This window comes from Paroedura picta, chromosome 3, assembly GCF_049243985.1.
Source record: "Paroedura picta isolate Pp20150507F chromosome 3, Ppicta_v3.0, whole genome shotgun sequence".
NCBI classification, from domain to species: Eukaryota; Metazoa; Chordata; class Lepidosauria; order Squamata; family Gekkonidae; genus Paroedura; species Paroedura picta.
Window position 1 is genome coordinate 20392002 of NC_135371.1, and position 21025 is coordinate 20413026.

Consider the following 21025-nt stretch of genomic DNA (forward strand, 5'->3'; position numbering starts at 1 on the left):
TGCAGTAATACTTAGGAAGAATCACAGTTACTATTTCCAAAGCCCTTTCAAAACCAAAGGGCAGCAGAAAGAACAGAACTGGAGACAGGCCTTGCTCACAAACGATGAAAGACAGATGAAGGTGAACAGTCCTGCAATATGGCTTATGCTGCCTCATTAACTGCCCTGTTTCTACCAGCGGACCAGCTGCACGAAAATTTCACCTTTGAGATCGCAAGGGTTTGGTGGGGATAAAGGCTAAATCCTTCTCAAAGACATTCATGCCCCTCCTGCCTTTCTCTGATCAAAGACAACAGATATCGCTGCTTAGGCTGGTTCATTAGCTCTCCATTCTCATAAAGCGAGCACAGTTTTTTTCTGGCTCGCCGAGTGAAACAACAACACAACATTATACAGGAGCCTCTGTGACAGCTGATCTGAAAGGCTTTTGCTGAAACATAATCTCCCAAAGTCAAGGCTGACTGCGGTTCTGGCCCAGCCGGCATCCACCGCCGATTTGGAGATGAGGCTTGATCGCTGCCAACAAGGCCGACGCAGCAAAAAGTTAAAATGGATGCCCCAATTGGCCAGCAGGACAAGCCTGCTCTTGAAATTACAAGCTGGTATCTGTCAACTTTCCGTCAGGATCTGAAGGGCATTATTTGCCCGGGAGCCAGTTCTGTCGATCTCAATAGGAGGCTCTTCCAAGTAAGATCATCTCCACATACAGTGCACCGTGAACATATTAATGCTACACTGCTGTTTCCTGAAGCAGATGCAGAAAGGCTGGACAGGTCCAAACATTTGCTCTGCCATAAAGGTGGCTGTGGGCCTTTGGGCAGATCGATGTCAATAGACCAGCACACCTCAAAGTGGTTGAAACGTAGCATTGCGTCTGCTACCAGCCTAAAGTTGCCAGCCCCCCTTAGCCATTTGTGGGGGGTTGGGGAGAGGATGGGGGAACTCCTAGTTGGGAAACTCCTGGAGATTTGGGGATCGTGCCCAGGGCAGACAGTGGGCACGGTGTCATAGAGTCCACCACCCAAAGTATTTATTGTCTCCATGTGAACTGTAGTCTGGAGATAAACTGTAATTCCAGGGGGCCCAGGACCCACCACTTCCAACCATTATGAGCCTATATTAGTCAATTTGTATCCCACCAATATCGCCTACTAGAATCTTGCCTTTTCCTTCCAGTGAACAAATATTTTTTCTATTAGCTCTCCTGGATATGATTTGGTCTTTCCATTGACAGGCTATTTACAAAGCTGGCACCATTATCTGTGCAATCCTAAGGAAGGTTAACACCATTCTATTCACTGGCCTTAAAAGGATGTAACTTTGCTTAGGACTGAACTGTATGTGTGACCCATTGAGCTTCTCCAGAGTATACCCCAAATATGAAGACTGAGAGAAATCTACACTCTTGTTTATGGACTCTTCCAAGAAATGCTACAATTCATGTGGAAGGTTTCCACATGTAAGAATGCATAAGGACAAACTATTAAATCAGAAGTCTTCTCACACAAAAGACTATTTCTCTTTCATGTAGTCATTGATTGAGACCAAGCGGCCTTCGGGGGGAACAAAAGTACTACCACTACTACTACTACTACTACTACTACTACTAGTAGTAGTAGTAGTAGTAGCAGCAGCAGCAGCAGAAGAAGAAGAAGAAGAAGAAGAAGAAGAAGAAGAAGAAGAAGAAGAAGAAGAAGAAGAAGAAGAATTGTTTTATAGCCTTTTTTCATTACCCAAAGAAGTGTTCATTGTTTAATTATACAACGGACAGGATGTTGCCTCTTTATCAGACTGATGTGCAGGATGAACTAGAAGCCGCCAACTTCCCAAATACTTCAGGGCTTGCAGGGTTTATTTGTACCTGAGCTGGCCAGGCTGGGCAGGACTCCTGCTGCACAGATGGCTTTTGCAATTGGTATAATTGGGTCTAGTGCACAGAGTGATTGATTCTCAACCCACACACCTTGGTACTTGTTATTCTGAATCCTAGATAATCCACATGGGGAAATGCCAGTTGCTTTTCTCAACCATGGTACTTAAAGGGGAATTTTATGGCCCAGCTTGTTGGAGGAAGGCATAGAGTGGTAAAAATGGGTCATTAGACAAAGGAAGAAGTTTTAATACTCTACGTTTCTCTACTTAGAGGAGTCTCAAAGCTGCTTACAATTGCCATTTCCTTCCTCTCCCTGCAATAGGCACTTAGACCATTTATGCACTGGGAACCTCACTTCCCCAGCTCCCATGCAGGAGCACAAATCGGGGGCAGATGAGGTGCATGGGGCCAAATGCTCCCCCATGTGGGTGCAGGAAGAAGTGGGGCAACCTGCCATGACTAAAATTCCAGCCTGCAGCCTGGCATGAAATCTCCAGTGCGTAAACAGTCTTAGTGAGGTAGGTGGGACTGAAAGAATTCTGAGATATTTCTGTCTGGCCCAAGGTCACCCAGCAGGCTTCACATGGAAGAATGGGAAACCAAACCCCGCTCTCCAGGTGGGGGTCTGCCACTCTTAACCGCTACACCACACTCTCAAAAGAAGAGCACGAGAGCTGATGTAATACTAGCCAGACAGTAGAAAGTCAAGAAGGTACCATTCTGCCTAGAAGCCCAGGCGGGAAGTCAGAGAGAATTCTCAAAGCAGAGAAGCATACCTGAGAATTAGCACAGTGTTAAGAGTGTCAGACTAGGATCTGGGCGACCCAGGTTTGAATTGTGAGTGTTCGAATGACTTCACTTTGGGAAGAAGAGTTAAGAGAAAGAGGACGGAGAGCGCTGTCTCGGTAGAACACAAAGCTGCTCAAAGAAAAATAACCTGTCAGATTTGTCCCTGATCTTTTTTTTTTTAATCAAGAGGTTCTCTTTAATTTGGAGGCCTAGTGTCCTGAGTTATCCCTGTACAACTTGTGGTTACCCACCAAGCCATAGGCTTGAGTTAACAGAGGAAACTTCATTGCAGGGAGAGAGAGAAACAGGATCACCTGGCCACTGCTGCAAAGCTGGCCCGGATGCGACTGACAATATGAAAGGGCCCGTCCAAAAGTCAACAACCCTCAGCAACAGCCTGGTTCTTCTCCCCCCTGCCAGGATGGGACTGCCGGAAGGTTAACTGGACATGTTTATTCTATTGTTATCCTGATTTGTCAGACAAGCATTGGCTCCCCAAGCATCTGACGGGAATTAAAACCCAATAAAAATGGCAATTAAAATGGAATGCGCTCTGCTCCACTGGGATGGGATTCTCAACTGGAGTCAGGCGTGATGGAACGGTGCCCGACTCCTTCCTCCCTCTCCTGCTTAACGGTCCCGTCGATGCTGGTTGATGTTAGCAATGGACCTGGCAAGCTTCAATACAGGCCTGGAGAGTTGCATTGGGATTGGTGGGTCTCAGCCCATTCTTGATTCCGGGATAGAAACGAATTATTATGGCAAAGCCAATAAGGCAGCATCTGCCTGATCCTTGGGTTGCTACAGGATTCCAGTGGCTGATTTTCTTACTTTCAAATTCCACATCTAGTACATTTTACTTCGAGATTAGTCCTCTCTGAACAAATATCAATGGGGGTGGGTGGGGAACTGAGTATTTTTCAATGATTTCAGTGTCACACTACATTCCATGTATGCCCCATGTTGTATGTAAACCGCCCTGAGCCATATGGAAGGGCGGTATAGAAAAGAAAGAAAGAAAGAAAGAAAGAAAGAAAGAAAGAAAGAAAGAAAGAAAGAAAGAAAGAAAGAAAGAAAGAAAGAAAGAAAGAAAGAAAGAAAGAAAGAAAGAAAGAAAGAAAGAAAGAAAGAAAGAAAGAAAGAAAGAAAGAAAGAAAGAAAGAAAGAAAGAAAGAAAGAGACAGGGCTGCAGAATTAGGTAGTTAAAGGATTAACACTCATCACAGCCCTGCAATTGAAATGACAAATGCACAAGGCTCATTGTTTTGGGGAAAGGGGGGAGGGGCAGCCAAACTGTAGCTCTCCAGATGTCCATGAACTACAGTTCCGGGGCTCATGGGAATTGTAGTCCATGCACATCTGGAGAGCCACAGTTTGGCTGCCCCGATCTAGATTATTTATTTATGGATTTTTTACCCTGCCATTCCCCAGGGGCCTCGGGGTGGCTTACCACAGGATTTAAAGTACACAATATTTAAATGTAATATAGGGTTTAAAATCTAAAATACATTTTTAAAAATGCAACCAATTCAGCTATAGAATTTCTGTGGCTTCCTCATCTTGCACAGAGCATTAAGATGGACTACTGACTAGGGGCCATAAGGAGTGCTTGGAGCGGTGCCTACAGGTGGACTTTTGAACAGGGAGTCTAGCATCTTCTTGATGTTCTTTCTGGGCTCCACCATAGGGCTGGTGGAACAGCTCTGCCTTGCAGGCCCTGTAGAACTGGTTGAGGTCCCTCAGGTTCCTGATCTCATTAGACAGAGTGTTCCACCAGGCTGGGAACTTCACTGCCTCAAGTTCCTGTGCAGGAGGCGGATGAGGCGCACCAGGCCAAATGCTCCCCCGTGTGGGTGCAGGAAGCGGTGGGACAACCTGCCACGACAAGAACTCCAGCCTGCAGACTGGTATAAAACCTCCAGTGCGTAAACGGTCTTTGGGGCTGGGAACCCAGAGCAAATTCTGGTCACGATCTTAGCACTCTTTGAGTGGGGGCATAATGGAAGAAATAATACCAAAGATGAGAGTCCCTGACCATTTAGAGCAGGGGTAGTCAACCTCTGGTCTTCCAGATGTCCATGGACTACAATTCCCATGAGCCCCTGCCAGCATTTGCTGGCAGGGGCTTATGGGAATTGTAGTCCATGGACATCTGGAGGACCACAGGTTGACTACCCCTGATTTAGACCCTTAACGGTTAGTAGCAAAACCTTGAACCTGATCTGGTCTCCAGTGCACCTGGAAGAGCACGGGTTGAATATATGCTCTCAGTTGGGTTCCTGTAAAGGCCCAAGTGGCTGCATTCTGGACCAGCTGGAGTTTCTAGTGCAACTTCAAGGGTTGCCCTGCATACAGCAAGTTACAGTAATCTAGTCTGGAGGTGTCCATTGAACGGATCATGGATGTAAAATATGGCTACAAATGAAACTCAGAATTCTGTTCTGCACCACTCATCCAATCTGAAAGTAATCTTTGCATTTGCAATCGTTACCAGCATAAGCATCTCTGAGTTGATAACTCCCTGGGAGATCCTCATGGATGTCAATACGTTCAGCTATTCTTCTGTAACTTCCTACTCTATCTCCTTATACTGTATTGCACAACATTTTCTGTTGCTCCTATATAGGTTTGCCAACTACTGGGGAGGGTGGGAGGAAACGCCCTGGAGAAAAACCTGCCCTGCCTCAGCCATTCCGTTGTGAACATAAATCATCAACCTAATGGATGTACATTAATATACATCTGAAGAAGTGAGCGCTGAATCATTAAGGCTTACGCTGGAATAAATTTCCGTTAAGTCTTCAAGAGGCAACAGAACTCCAGTTTTATTTCCTGTATAAATGAGTAACTGGCAAGGGCTGCTCCTCTAAACAGCATGCCACGAATCTTAAAAGTGGTCCAATAAGAACCTGCTTGGAAAACTATTTATTTGCACCCCCTGATTTAGTAAGCAGTGGAGTATATCAACAGACAGCAAATGATAAACATTTAAAATCTACTCCAATTAAGAAGCCAAGGTATGATAGCGCTATAAATTGCACGGCGATTGCCATGATCCGTCTTTTTCGGGTGCCAGGTACTTGTGTCTCACCCCCAGTTGTTGCTTCCTAGGAGAGCAGGTCTCTTCCAAACTTGAACCGTTGCCCCAGCTCTCATGCAGGAGCACAGATTGGGGGCAGATGAGATGCACCAGGCCAAATGCTCTCCCATGTGCATGCAGGAAGAGGCGAGACAACCTGCTGTGACTAAAACTCCAGGCTGCAGCCCAATATGAAACCTCCAGTGCGTAAACGGTCTTGAGGGAAGTCAGCTAAAGCAGCTTCTCACTGATTGACCCATTAGAACTTGTTTAAAAGCAACTGGGGGCAGGGAGGGAATTCACAGAATTATCTATAGCACGTGAGAAAGGTCATATCAGATGTACTTTAAATGAAAGTTCTTGGGCATGGGGATGGATTCAGATTGCAGCACAGGAAAACAAATGTGCCCAATAGAAAACCAGGGCTGAATCTGCACAGAGCTTTTATTCCAATCCCAGGTCAATTCGGTCCCTGCCATCACCACTGAATACGATTTCCATTTTGATTTTGCCCGATTTAAATTTTCCCTCTGCAACAAGCACGATTGATCCGGCGTGACCCTACCTTTCCCCCGCAATATCCTAGAATGGATATAACCTTCAATATTTGAAAAATCGGCATGGGAAAGCATGCAGTTTTCTGCTGGTTCCAAACTTGCTGCTGAGCCTCCATTGTATAGAAGCCCTGATTGGCCAAGGCTTCAGTTAAAAGTCTTCCTCGTTCCCAGGCTGCAAGCTTGCCTTAAAGGGGAAGTCCTAACTTCTCTTGGCAGAAGCTCCAGAATCTTTCAATAGAGATTTGCCTCTGTTTTTTTCTCCTTCCTCTGTTGTCTCCAATCCCCTCCCCCCCTTCAAGAAATGAAAGAGGCTCCTGCTGCGCTTGGCTCCCCCCCCCTTCTGAGCTTCCCTAACCACATGCAGAACACTTTTCTGTTTCAATGGGGAGGGGGGAAAGAGGAAGACCTGAGTTCAAATCAATCTGAATTCAGCAGGATCCACGATGGAATAAACTAATTAAGTGCAGAATCAGCCCGGGTTTCAAATACAGTTTGTAGCAACACTGTTAATGCGTTCCTAACAAAGTTCAGCTTTCACTCTTAGGTAAATGTTTTGGCTCAGCTGACACCCCAGTGCCCTGGCTGCTCTCTTCCCTCTAGCCACCCATGCGCCTTCCTCTGAGTTCTAATTTAGTCATCCATTGTGTTTTGATGACTCAACCTTTATATCTCAAGAACAGCAAGTCTCCTTTACTTCACAAATTACTTTTTGTAGAGGAGGACTGTACCTTGGAGGTTTTTCCTCTGCGAAACACCCTCAGGCTCAGAATCACTAGTTTTATCTAAATCAAAGAGACATCATGATTCCTGATACTTCTATACTGGCATCTTCTGTAGGTGGTGGTGCATTCGCTTTCTGCAACCCACGTCATTATTTCTCTACCAGGTGTAAACTACCTTGAAGCCTTTTTCACAGCAGTGACCTCCTTTGAAAATGGAAGGGAAGAAGTTGTTGTACCAGTATGGAAAATTATGCTGCAGTACATCGAAGGCACCAAGAATCAGAAAAGGACAACCTCTGTTTCTCTTTTAGATGGGCCTGAGCAGAGTGAGAAAAGGTCACAGCCTGAGAAAGCTCTGCAATTTCTATAATCACTAAAACTCTATGGTTTTACTATAGAGTTTTGGCACATTCCTACAGAGGTCTGGAGAGCCACAGTTTGGCGATCCCTGTCCATTCCTTAACCACTTGTGGTGTTGCCATTTGGTTTCTACTTGAGGTGAGATGTTTTTTTAACTGTTTGGTATTATTGTTTTAAGGAACTGCTGCTAGCAGCCTTAAATAATTTAAATGTAGAATACATTATTTTCCAGTTGAGTAAAAAAAAAAAACCAAGCTAGAGGAAGTATTTCTGAATGAGAAATTCTTTCTGATGTGTGTGTGTTTTAGGGTTTCTATCTCTGAGCTGGAGATCTGAGGGGAGGGTCTGGGGAGGGAACTCCTGGGTTATAATGCCTAGAGTCCAGCCTCCAGGGAAATAGATCTCTGTAGACTGAAGATCAATTGTGATTCTCAAGGACGGCCATTCCAGATATGGGCGTGTCATGGCTGCCAACTGTCCAGAGGAAAACAATAGTTCTGTCCTGTTAACAGGGGCTTAATGGGATGTTATTTACTAAGTGACTTTACAGAAGAAGAGGAGGAGTTGATTTTTACCTGAAGGAGTCCCAAAGTGGCTTACAATCACCTTCCCTTCCTCTCCCCACAACAGACACCCTGGGAGGTAGGTGAAGCTGAGATAGATCTGAGAGGAGTGCTCTGTGAGAACAGCACTAATAGGACAGTGACAAGCCCAAAGTCAGCTGGCTGGCTGCATGTGGAGGAGCAGGGAATCAAACCCAGCTCACCAGATTTGGAGATGCTACTCTTAACCGCTATATCAAGCTCCTTCCCTGAAAAGGTTCAGCTGCCCATTTCAATATATTAAGTCTCTAATTAAGGGACAGGCCTTTTTTAACCCTCCAGACTTTTGGCAACCTGTGAGGGAACTTCAAAATCTTACACCTTCAGTGCTTTAAATTTACCAGAGCGGGAGTTCACTGATTTCTCCTGCTCTCTGGTTTCCTTTCACTGACTCCTCTGCTGTCAACATTCAGTCCCTTCTAGAGCATCTTCTGGTATCAAAGAGACATTCTGAAGGATTTTTTCTCTTCGGTTTATGAAGTCACATTTTTTCTGCATATCTGAGGAGTTCTCTGTAAGTCCTCACCTTGACCATTTATGCACTGGGAACTTCCCTGCCCCAGCTCCCGTGCAGGAGCACAAATTGGGGGCAGATGAAGTGCACCAGGCCAAGTGCTCCCCCATGTGGGTGCAGGAAGAGGTGGGACCACCTGCCATGACTAAAACTCCAGCCTGCAGCCTGGCATGAAACCTCCGGTGCATAAATGGTCCTTGTTTGTAAGTGACCTGGGTTTGTGGCTGTCAGCATCCATACTGGTGCCAGCCAGACCATTATTTCATTCTGTGGCAAACCGAGGGCATATGAGGCATTATCTAAATGAGGAACTCACCCATTTCAGCCTCCAAAATCTTCCTCTCCAGGATCCAGTGAACTAATTGGGATTCAGATAGGCCAATCTGTCCTCCCTTTTTAAATCCCTCTCATCTGCTCCCCAAAAATCTCATGCCTTCTAGAGCATTTTCAGTCCCTATTTTGTGAAGGTGATTTTCTTTCCACTCATGAGTAAGTCCATTATTTTTCTGCGCATTGGGAAGTCCTGTGACTGGGCCGAGACCTGCACTTAACCTGCAGGTGTCTTGATGTTGTGTCTTTCATCCTTCTCCTAGGGGATCAGGCAACTTGTGGTTCTGGCAGGCAAAGTGATGTATAAATGCACTGTGGGATATTCACAGGCAGATTCTGACACAGTCTGTTCTCAACATCCCATGATTCAGGAGCTACTTGAAAGCGATAAAGGAATGATAGGCCAGACTGAAAGCAACCATGCCCATAGGTAGACTTGCTGTGGTGATAAAGTGTTATTGGGGCGCGGTGGAGAAAAACAACCCAATATCGATTTTATACTAAAAGGATGAAAGTGTAAAGCAAGGAAGATCTGTGAATGCTGGCAAACGCTTCCAGATAGTGGCTATCTTGTTGATCCGAAAGAACGAAACATACCAAAAAAAGGATCTTTGGGAGGGGATAAAACACGAGAATCTTTGATTAATGCAGGCGCATTTCCGCCACAACAGCCGTTAAGATGAAATAGGAGGCATTCAGAATAGGAAGAAACATCTTTCGAAGACTGATTGTCTATTTGATACACGACAGGCAACACCTTCGCAGCAGCCATGTGGATAAAATCAAACCGGCTTTGAGAGCTCCAGTGAACTCACACAGACAGGTAATCACGAACAATAGCGGCTGATCCTCTGTGGCTTATTAGTCCTTCCAGAATGATCCAGGTGCTTCTCCTAAGTAGACACTGGTGCAGCACCTTTAAAAGGGATGCAGGACTTCTTTCATAGCCTAGTTAGAAACCACACACACAAAATGCTGAAATAGCACCGAGGACTAGTGTAATGCTTAGCAGGTAGGCTAGGACCCCACTAGGTCTGCCAGCCCCCTAGTGGGGCAGGGAACCCAATAGTCCTAGTGCTTATTTCCCACCCCCATTTCCAGTAGCAATGGGAGAATGAAAAAAAAAACATTAGGCCAATCCTCTAGGAACTACTGGAAACTCAATGGTTTTACCAAGAGAGGCCCAATCTCATGTCTGGTTTTCCAAGTAGCGATGTTATGTTATTGCCAGTGGTTTCTCCCCCGTGTTTTTTGCTCCCTGGCAACTTTGCAGATGCATGAAGGCCCTGCTCAGAGTCTAGACTAGTCCCCTACTTGTTTACCCTTTCATAAGAAGCACCTAGAAACATTTCCTCTGTGTGTGAGAGAGAGCAGAGGATTTCCCTGCCCTTCAGCTACAGATTTTAGCACATCGCAGTAAATTTAACAGAATTAGGATGCCAGAGATGTCATTGCCCCAATGGCTCCAGCTGGATAAAGGTTGAGCACTTGCATCTATCAGTCCCTTGAACTCAGTTCCGAAGTAATTCTGATGCAATATTTAGCAGGAGACTCTGTTTGACGAGGCCGTGTGCTCACTGTTACCTGGGAGAATATGACCAATCAAGACATATCGAATTAGAAAACAGTGTGGACATTGAGTTGAAGGTATTAGTCTCAGAAAACCCCAGCAGTCTTGTTCCTATGTGCATAGGAAGCCACCATACACACATTGCCTCAATGGTTTCTTGAGATCAACGTCCATAAAAAGCTGTGTGGCACTCAAAAGCTGGCTTCCTATTTTGTGAACTTGTGTGTGTGTGTGTGTGTGTATAAAGTGTCAGCCAGTTGCAGCCAATTTATGGTGGCCCCATAGGGTTTTCAAGGCATGAGAGTGAGCAGAGGCAGTTTGCCACTGCTGTCTTCTGCTCTGTCTTCCTTGGTGGTCTCCCATCTAGTTTACGAATCCTGCTTAGCTTCTAAGATCTAACAAGATGGCATACCATGCCACATATCAATGGGACTTATTGGGCAGTAAATATTCTTAGGTTTGCATTACACCTTTTCCATCTGCTGTTAGGACTCAGACCTAGAATGCTGAGTGCTCCATCCTTACCCTGCCTGTCTTCCAGAAGGACTGGAGCAGTGGAAAGAATCACAAAAGGAGCCCATCAGAGTATGTTCCAAGCACCTTCATTGGCTTGCCAGAACTAGATGCAGTTCTCCATTTGTAAAGACACCAGGGGAAAGATAGCAAGCCTCCATGGCAAGGGGTATGCCTGCAGGAAGGTTTTTGAGCCTCAATACCTCCTGGTGTTGGAAAGCAAACTCTAATTTAACCAGCTTGAAATGCAGCTGTGCTATATAATGAGAAGAAACACAGGTATTTTGGGGTGGATGGAATGGCTGGGCTCTAACCCAGGGGTAGTCAACCTGTGGTCCTCCAGATGTCCATGGACTACAATTCCCAAGAGCCCCTGCCAGCACAGGTTGACTACCCCTGCTCTAACCTAGATAGCTCGGGCTAGTCTAATCTCATCAGATCTTGGAAGCTGAGCGGGGCCAGCCCTGGACAGTAATTGGATGGGAGACCACCAAGGAATACCAGGGTTGTGCCATGAAGGCAGGCAATGGCCAACCCCTTCTGAACATCTTGTGTCTTGGAAACCCCGTGGGGTCACCAGAGTTTGACTGCAATTTGATAGGGAAAGAAAGGACTACTGGAGGGAGGTGTCTCAAAATTCCTTCACTTTCTAAACTTATCTTACCTTTCAGGACTCACCCCCTGCATTTAAAATGTCAGATTCTCAACATGAGTAGTTGCTCTGTATTAGAGTGGATGCTTTATGCTGTTCCTGCATTGAGCAGGGAGTTGGACTAGACGGCCTGCATGGCCCCTTCCAACTCTATGATTCTATGATTAAACACTCCCTGTAAACAGTTCTAACCAGTCTCAGAAAGCCAACTTGGTGAGAGAGCCAGCTTGGTATAGTGGTTAGGAGTGTGGACTTCTAATCTGCTGAGCCAGGTTTGATTTCCCACTCCCCCACATGCAGCCAGCTGGGTGACCTTGGGCTCACCACAGCACTGATAAAGCTGTTCTGACCGAGCAGTAATCTCAGGGCTCTCTCAGCCTCACCTCCCTCACAGGGTGTCTGTAATGGGGAGAGGAAACGGAAGGCGAATGTAAGATGCTTTGAGACTCCTTCGGGTAGAGAAAAGCAGCATTTAAGAACCAACTCTTCTTTCTCTCCTTCCCCGGTGAAGGTGGTAACACAGATCCAGGGTAGATACAGAGTCCTGAACCGATCTTTAAGAGTTACCAAGATAGTACCAGTGGAAGATGCATTTCTTTTTCTCTGTGAGGGGGCTTTAGGCTTCTGTTCTTCCCCTCCTTGGCAATAGACGTTTCCTGGAATGTTAGCAACCACTAAGAAAGAAATGCCATACTACAGTGCTTTGCCCTCTGCCTAAAAAGTCCCCTCTGAAGTCAGTCTCAGGGTAGTCCCATTCCCTCCTTAGGGGAAAACTGGAGTGAGGTTCAGCCCTACTGTGAGCATCCAAGGGCCAGGTGGCAACTCCCATGTGGAATGCAATGATGGCTGCGGCAGGGGAGTGATACATTTGGAGGCAGGCAAAAGTTTCAAGGACTCAGAGCCTGCCAAGACCTGTGATGTTAGATGTCAGGAGCACAGAACTGAGGGTCTTTCTACTAACCTCCTCTTCCCAAATTTGATGGTGCAGAGATACAGCAAAGCTGCTTAGGTTCATGGACATGGGTGCTCACACAATGAGATAAACTGGGTCCAATCCTTCTCCCCAGTGTAACCATGCACACAACGTAAACACATTTTTTTTTAAAGTGGGAATTGTGACATGTCAGTGGGAGGGCCCTTGACAGTGGGGACAGTGGTCCTGAGTCAACAGGGTCCCAGGTTTAAATCCCCATTTGGCCAGGAAGGAACCTTGTTCCGTCCTGCTCTTTTTCAGGCATAACTTTATAACACTGAGGACAAAATAGAAGAGGAGAAAGCCAAGTAAGCTACTCTATACTCCTTGGAGAAAGATGGAATAAAACTATAATGGGCTGCTAACAGGAATGGGCCAACTAGTTCGACGCTGGGTCAAAAAGCCGGAGTATATATTCTCCAACTGACTCACAGATAAACATTCACAATCCCTGTAATCATATGAAGCAGCAGTGGACTGTTAGCCTATCAAGGTCATAACTGTCTCCTCTGGCTGTCAAAGTATTTCCAGAGTCTCTAGTAGCAGTCTTTTGCTCCACCTCCCACCAGGCCCTCTAGTGGCCCCGGAGACCTTCTGCATGCAAAGCAGCTGCTCTGCCACTAAGCAACGTCCCCCATCAAAACAATAGCAGCTAGCAGGCCAAAAAGCTCCCAATGACTCCTTCAAGGGAGCCAAGCCTCATGCTAGAGGGAAAGGTTTCTCTCACACAGAGAGGATTCCAGCATCATGAGGCAATTCAACCTGGGCGAGAATACATTCTCTGTTTCAATTACCACAAGTGGGTGGCGTTTCAGCACATCTACTGAATCTTCCAAAATGACTTTTGGGAGGAGCTTATGACTGCCTCAGCAGTCCTACTCAGAACCAAGTTCTGTTTTATTCCACAACGCCAACTCCCAGCAAAGTATTCTTAGGACCACAGCTCCGTAGGAGCAATCCTAACTAGATCTCACCTCATTCAGTACACCTTACTCTCAAGAAAGTGCCTGTGTCTCCCAACATGTTCTCTTTAGCCAAGGACTACAGCACAGGCTAGGTGAGTCTGTTGAATACCTGGAGGGCTAGCATCCGTCTTCAGCAGCCAGTCCCGAAATCCTTCTTCTTTTTAAACATTTCTGTCCCCAGAAGGGGGAACCTACAACCTGAGTTACATCAAATGTCTGGGGATGTTATCTTTGTATACCTCACGCTCCCCTATTGGTATCCCTGCTCATTTCCCTTGCCTATTTTCATATTGTAGGTCTTTTGGTAAAAATGTCGTCGTCCCCCCACATTATCTGTGTCTGAATATATTTATTCCATCTAAATTCTTATACACCAGATTGGGATCCCTTTTCTGGTTATTGATGTTGTCTTGTTGATTCCTGAAGGACACACGCTACTCATTAGTCAGACCATCTCCTGTTTGATAATCTGTCTCAGGACATGTTCTATGCAACTCCAACACTTGCATATTATTAAGACAAATAGAAGCAAATCTGATAAAAGAAATCACCTTTCCCATTTTTGGGGTGTGTGTGTGGCAGGATGGTGGTGAGAACAGGGTTGCCAACAGGCCTGAAGAACAACGACCTGCCACTTTTGTGGCATGGAAGTCAAAAACATAATCTAGCAAATAACATCCTATTAAGCCTTGATTCAATGGACAGGGCATTTGTGGTTCCCCCCACCCTCCAGGTTTTTTAGTAAACCTGAGAGTAGGTAATGAACGCTATACAGCCACTCTAAGTGGCCACCCACAACTCTTCTAGCTTTTGCATTTGTCATCAGTGTTTAAACAAACCGCTTGCAATTATATGGCAGTTCTAATAATATTTTAGTTTGTTCACAGCAGACTTTTCAGTCTGATGAAACAAAAGCACTCCTTTCTACCCAACTGAAGGTAGGCATAAAGATGGCATTATCATAGCAGTTTATCCCAGCCTTCCTCCAAGGTGCTCAGAACAGTGCATCTGCTCCTCTTTTCTTCATTTTACTATCACAACAGCCCTATGAGGTACGTTCTTGTGTGAGAGGGAGAGTGATGGGCCCTAAGATTGCCCAGCAAGCTTCATGGCAGGATTGAATCTAGGTCTTCTAGATCCTACCCTAACTCCTTAACCTCTACATCTACGTGGCTCTCAAAGTCATGCCAAAATAAGAATTACTTGAGAGGAGCAGATCAATGTCTGTCTAGTCCAGTAGCTGGTCAGATACCTTCAGAATCTCATAAACAGGACACAATGGTATACTTGCCAACCTCCGGGTAGTACCAGGAGATCTTCTGCTATTACAATTGATCTTCAGGAGATCAAGACCAGTTCCCCTGGGGGGAAAAACCTCAGCTTTGGCAGCTGGACCCAAACCCCACCTTTCCCAGACTTCACCTCCAAAATCTCCAGGTATTTTCCACTCCAGAACCGGCAACCCTACATGATGGTGAAGACTATTTCCTCTTTCTCCCTCCAACGTATGGTACACAGCATTGTCGTGTTCTGCTTATGAGTTTCCAGCGGCATCTGGCTGGCTGCTGTTGCGAACAATGCTGGATGATACAGACTGTTGGTTGAAACTAGCATGGCAACACTTGAGTTCTAATAAACATTGATGTTATCATGCCTGGTGGACAAAGGAGCTCCACTTAGCTAGTCACCGAGAGGCCTATTCTCCATGAACCTGCCTAATCTCAGCTAATGGCATTGGGTAATACAATCCATACATTGATTCCGCATCCCATAGTGGAGTACTTCTGTTCCTTTGTCCTCAAACCACTACAGATCTATCTCTTGAGACTGACTGGATTCTAGTCTGTCCACTTGTTCCACACTGGTGCACCCTCCCTTGTCTTTATCCTCTGAACTAAAAAGCCTGCCATACCACCACAAAAGTTCCAGCAATTGAAATGACTAGGGAGATGGAGCATTCTTTTTCTAGGTGAGATGACCTGAACAGAAAACAGCATTCTAAAGGTTGCTGCATTAAAGATGTACATAATGACACTACAGTTTTATTTTCCAGCCTCTTTCCTAGAAACTCCACCGCTAAATTTGCTTTTTACCTACCTCCATGACACACTGAACTGTGGACTTCAGTGAGCGGTCTGACAAAAGCCCTACCCCACCTGTCTCTACTTGCATAGTCACAGCCCATTCAGACTCCATCCCCTGTGCCATTAGTTCCTATGTGCATCAGACAGCTCTTATTGTCCTATTTAGTGTTTTGTTGTACACATAACAACAACAACAACAACAACAACAGAACGTTTTGGTGCACCAAAGCTGGTGACTGCCTCTCATCTCTAACCAAAAACTTTTTCTGCTGCTGAGGACCCACCTGACTCCCTAGACTGGGAAATACTGTCCCCTTTGCGTTGGTGTTGAGGAGAACAATGAATGTGCTCCCCTTTTAGCTAAGTGGCTCTCTCTAAATATTCAGCCATTGCAGCTCTAGTTGGGCTCATCCTGGCAGAGATGCTGCCAGGCAATGTCTTTCAAAACCGTGAAACCAGGCCCAGCAATAGGGTTGGCCAAATTCCAGAGGGGGCCTGAAGATCTTCAGGAATTACAGCGGGTCTCCAAGCTGCAGTGTCCCTGGAGAAAATGACTGTTTAGCAGCTTTCCCCAACTTTTTGGCCTCTGAGAAACCCCTGAAACATTCTTTGGGCCTTGAGAAACCCCAGAAGTTGGTGCAGAATATGATTAGGAAGCACAGCTGTGTACAAGCTCATCCAAGGCTCCTCCCCTTCCCACCCCCTCCTGGCCCAGTACTGGCCATTTTGGGAGAAAGGGGGGGCAGGTCAACCTGAAAATATATGTCATATACCCATAAATGTTTAACAAATTCAAAATAATACATTAATTTTTTTATTAACTCCTACCCATTTGGGAAACCCTTCCAGGGCCGTCAAGAAACTCCAAGGTTTCATGAAACCCTGGTTGAAAGGGTACAGTCGAGGCCACTATACCTTGCAGAGTCTCCTCCCCTCACCAAACGCCACCCTCCCCAGGCTCCACTCCAAATCTCCAGGCATTTCTGACCTCAGAACTGGAAAGCCTTCTGACACACTGGATTTTCTAGGTCTTCTCTTAACATGACTCTGGAGAATTCCTTACACTGCAGTGCTCCCCTGACTGTGTTCCTCCTGTAAGGAGAGATAGGGCTTTATGTATTTAATTTTCTTTGCTCTAATAACTGATCCAATGGAGTCCCCCAATGTCTTCGGCAAGGGTCACGAAGCAAACACTTTTCTTGCTACCTTATCAGTCAATGCCAGCATGAGTCCTGCACAGAGCAGGAGATGCATCGCACCTTCCAGTCCCCAGTTCCTGATCAATAAGTCAAGGGGAGAAGCTCTCATCACTGAACCCACCACGAGTGTGTGTGCATGCCTGCCAAAGACTGCCTGTCCCTTCATGCAAAATTGGCTCTGGGACATTTGGATGGTGGAGGAATTAAGCTGGTGTAGGGTGGAGGGGGGGGGGAAGAATCACAAAACCAAGTGAGTTTTTCTGAGCTGCTTCAGAGTGCTAAAATCTCTGTCAACAGTTCCCACAGATCTGGGAAAAAATGAGTCATTTTAATGTAGGAAAGCAAATTCATTTGCTAAAACCAATCTGTCTTGACAAGAGGCACACATGCTAGTATCATAATCACTATTCAAATTGAAAATTGCCTTTCCAGTTGCTGAAATCTATCTATCTATCTATCTATCTATCTATCTATCTATCTATCTATCTATCTATCTATCTATCTATCTATCTATCTATCTATCTATCTATCTATCTATCTATCTATCTATCTATCTATCTATCATCTTTTGATGACAACAGGCCATGGAAAGAGCATGAACTCCACTCAATCCTCCTCCTTTTAATCTCTCAGTGATTAAAAAACTGCTGATTCATGAGACAGAAATACAAACACGTGCACGAGGCTTTGTCACAATTAGCTGCAATGCTACGGGGTTGTCCTGAGATGTAGCTTTCAGGTAAAGTGTTTAAGCCGAGGGGGATTTCGCCTACGTAACAGCACGAGGTGGAATTCTCTCACTCAGTCGTCATGAAAGTACTAATTTAAGACAAATATACCTCTAGAGATACTAAAGGCAGACAGCTGAAATTCTTCTCAAAACTAGGTCTGTGAGACTACGAGAGAATTTCCCCCTTTAGCATTAACACGCCCGAGATTCAGAAGTTTGATTCTGCACATTAAAACAAGGAGATAAGCTTACATTTATTGAATCTCAATTAGTCTCTTTATCTTTAATTCACAAATGCAGCTCCCTCCCACCCCCTGTTTTTGTTTTTTGTTTTGTTTTGTTTTTGTTTTTTGCTCTCTACCTTTTTAGGCAGTTTTTGACACCTCTCCTCTGCTTCAGTTTAACAAACATCTTAGGATTTCAACCAGTTTACTAGCCACTGACTTCTGTATGGTAAAATCAGATTGCAACAGCTTGTTGTCTTGCACATGGAAGGTTCCACATTCCGTATTCAGTCCCCACTGTTTACATACAACAGACTGTCAAGTAGAGATGCCCCACAGAGTTTCTGTCCATCAAGAGGGGGTTATATCGGCTTGATGGATCAATGTCTGATTCAGTATAAGTTTTATGTGCTCATGCTTATTGAAACACGCTTTTTTAAACATTCTGTGCCCTTGTTTTGTTTTTCAAGGTGCAACATTAATTATCATTCAGTGAAATCCGACTCATTTCTGCGGAATAAATAAATTCTTTCCCCTACAGTCCACAAAGTAATTGATGATCTTTTTCGATATCCTGAGAATAGCCTGGTTTGCCAGATAAGTAATGTTCCCATTTTGCAGATAGCAAAACAGGATGAATGGCCCATAGCCATTCGGTAAATCCTTAGCCGAACCAGCATTTGAATTCCTGTCACTCCCATCAGAGCTCAGCATTTCTAATCCTCCCCCCCCTTCAAAATTAGTCGTCGTCCCCCCCCCACAAACTTTAGAGTGTCTCATCTCCAACTTTCTTTTCTGGAGAATTCGGAAGAATAAGAGTTGGCTTTTATACCCTGCTTTACCTGACAGAGTCTCAAAGTGGCTTATGGTCACCTTCCCTTTCCTCTCCCCACAACAGGCACCCTGTGAGGGAGGTGAGGCTGAGAGAGCCCTGATATTACTGCTCTGTGAGAACAACTTCTAACAGGGACTAGTCCAAGGTCACCCAGCTGGCTTCCTGGGTGGAGGAGGAGTTGGGAATCAAACCCGGCTCACCAGATTAGAAGCCACCACTCTTAACCACACCAAGATGGCATGAGGGTCATACGGACAACATGCAAAGTGCCACCAGGTTGTACCAGGATGCCATCCCCAAGGCCAAGGCACCAAAATTGCTTCCACTTGCCATCAGTAGAGCCCACCCAGCTAATGAAAGGGTGCTAGTTTTTGACCTTCCGCCTGCATCAAACTCTTCCCTACAACTGCGTCACCCTGATAGTCTTGTCCACCGCCTTATGCTCGGATGGGCTAATAATAGCTTTGTGGCGTGACTGGACTGAAAGAAATGTCATTCCCATCTATATGTCCTCCCGACTTTGTGTTCTAGAAAGGTCATTTGTCCAGCCAGACCCGTTTGGGCTCCCTAAAGCTTTCCTTTTCATAAGCCGGATTAAAAAGAAGATGACCAAAAGGGATGGCAAAAATAGACAGTGGGGGGGTGGGGGAATATCACATCGTCTGAGAAGTTGGCTCGGCTGGCTACAGAACAATAAAGGCAGCCGCGGCTGTGGAGTTGCCTGGTTTCCATGACGAACCACACAAACGAGTTTGTCATGTTTGTCTAACTGATAGATGGCCATGGCCTTATAATTGAAAATGTCAATCCCAGTTCTTTTCACTGGCTGCCAAACTGTATCGCCTGACTCCAGACTCCCCCCACCCTGGGCCCCCTCCTCTTCCTTCCTGTCCATTTGCACTTTTGGGGAACACTGGCAACGCCATCCTAAACGGATTAGCCTCAGTCCAAAGCCATTGATTTTCAGGGGCTCAGAACGGAGTCGTGCAGCATAGGATCGCCCTGCGGGATGCCGTGGAACGTAGTGCTGCATTTGCAAACGTATCTGGCAAGTAACAGCAGTGCTTTCACTGAACCTGTTCTCAGATCACATGAAGCTGGTTTTTCATTCAGAAACACAGAAGTCTCTGGCCAAAAAGACCTTTGTTGTGTTCTAATTTTCTTGATCATCTAAGGATCTTCTCCCCCCCCCTCCCCTCCCCCCCACCCCTGGCCACTTCATTATGAATAGCACTCATGATCCTAGGAGGAATACTCAAGGATTTTACAGACTGCCTTTACAGGACTGCATTTGTTCCTTTCCTTCAGCGTATCAATTGGTTGGTCACCACCAACACCCACCAGTCAGTAATCGTGAACATCATCACCTGAAGTTTACTTCAAGGATAGCAATCCAGGAGACCAAGTGCTGGTTTAACTGCACAATGAACAGCAGGGTTTGGGAAGTAAAACCTCACAACACAACTCAGAGCTGTTAAATCTATGGGAGTTTTGCAGCAAAAGGTGAGAAACACAATTTCATAGGGTTTTTAAAAATGTTTTGAGTAAGTATGTTGTTCACATAACTATTCTTTTTACTCTTTTCATTATATCAAATACACCAATAAGATCACATCCCTGGGAGTTTTGCTGCCTACTTCCATGGGATCCCAACTGATTTTTTGGTTGCATGCCTATCCCAAAGGGGATTACTTCCAGGTAACCCAGTTCAGGATCATACAGTATTGTATGCTCAGGTTAAGTAGCTAATAATTTTGGACATGCATCGAAGATGCATTGAAAACTTATACTCTGACACCAGCTGACCTTGGGAAAGTCATTTCCCATCTCTTGGCCTCAGTTCCCTGTCTGTAACATCAAGGTATTTGTGACGCCTTATGGAGCTGTTAGCCAAAACAAACAAACAAACAGTAAGGGAGAACTTTTTACATTAAATGTGCAGAATGATGACTACAAAACACATTAGCAAGGGATGCCGGGTAACGATTAATGGATTCATTAGTCTCGGCTCAAAAAACTACGGTAGCAATAGGGAGGAAATAAACGGAAGTAAAGGACTTTCATTCCTCTTTCGAGGCGTGAAAACTTAATAATGCACATGAAACTGCTTACTCTGAGTCAGACTCTTGGTCTATCAAGGTCAGCCATGCCCACTCTGAGTAGCAGCAGCTCTCCAGGGTCTCAAGAACATTTCATGGACATCACTTGATCCTTTTAACTGCAGGTGCCGGTAACTGAACCTGGGCCCCTCAGCAGCAAAGCAGAGGTTCTACCACCAGACCAGAGCCCCTAACCAACTCTGAGTTCAGTGTGGGGGGATGCATGCACATGCCATAATATGCAACAATTCAGCCCTCAAGTGTGGGCTCTGCAGCTTCTGCTTCGACTTGGTCTAAGGATTATTCAGAAGTCTTCTGCTATGGAGTTTCCAGTGGTGGTGGTGTGTGTGTGTGG

The 21025-nt window shown here is 45.5% G+C and overlaps 1 protein-coding gene and 1 long non-coding RNA gene across 23 annotated transcripts in view; one reads left to right on the forward strand and one right to left on the reverse strand.

Moving 5' to 3' along the window:
- CADPS (calcium dependent secretion activator) overlaps positions 1-21025 on the reverse strand; it is a 438674-nt gene that overhangs the window by 415387 nt on the left and 2262 nt on the right. The gene's annotated exons all lie outside the window — the stretch shown is intronic.
- Positions 7457-20219, forward strand: LOC143834543 (uncharacterized). Its single transcript, XR_013229807.1, has 3 exons — positions 7457-7518; positions 9577-9649; positions 19880-20219. It is a non-coding gene; the product is annotated as an uncharacterized LOC143834543 (long non-coding RNA).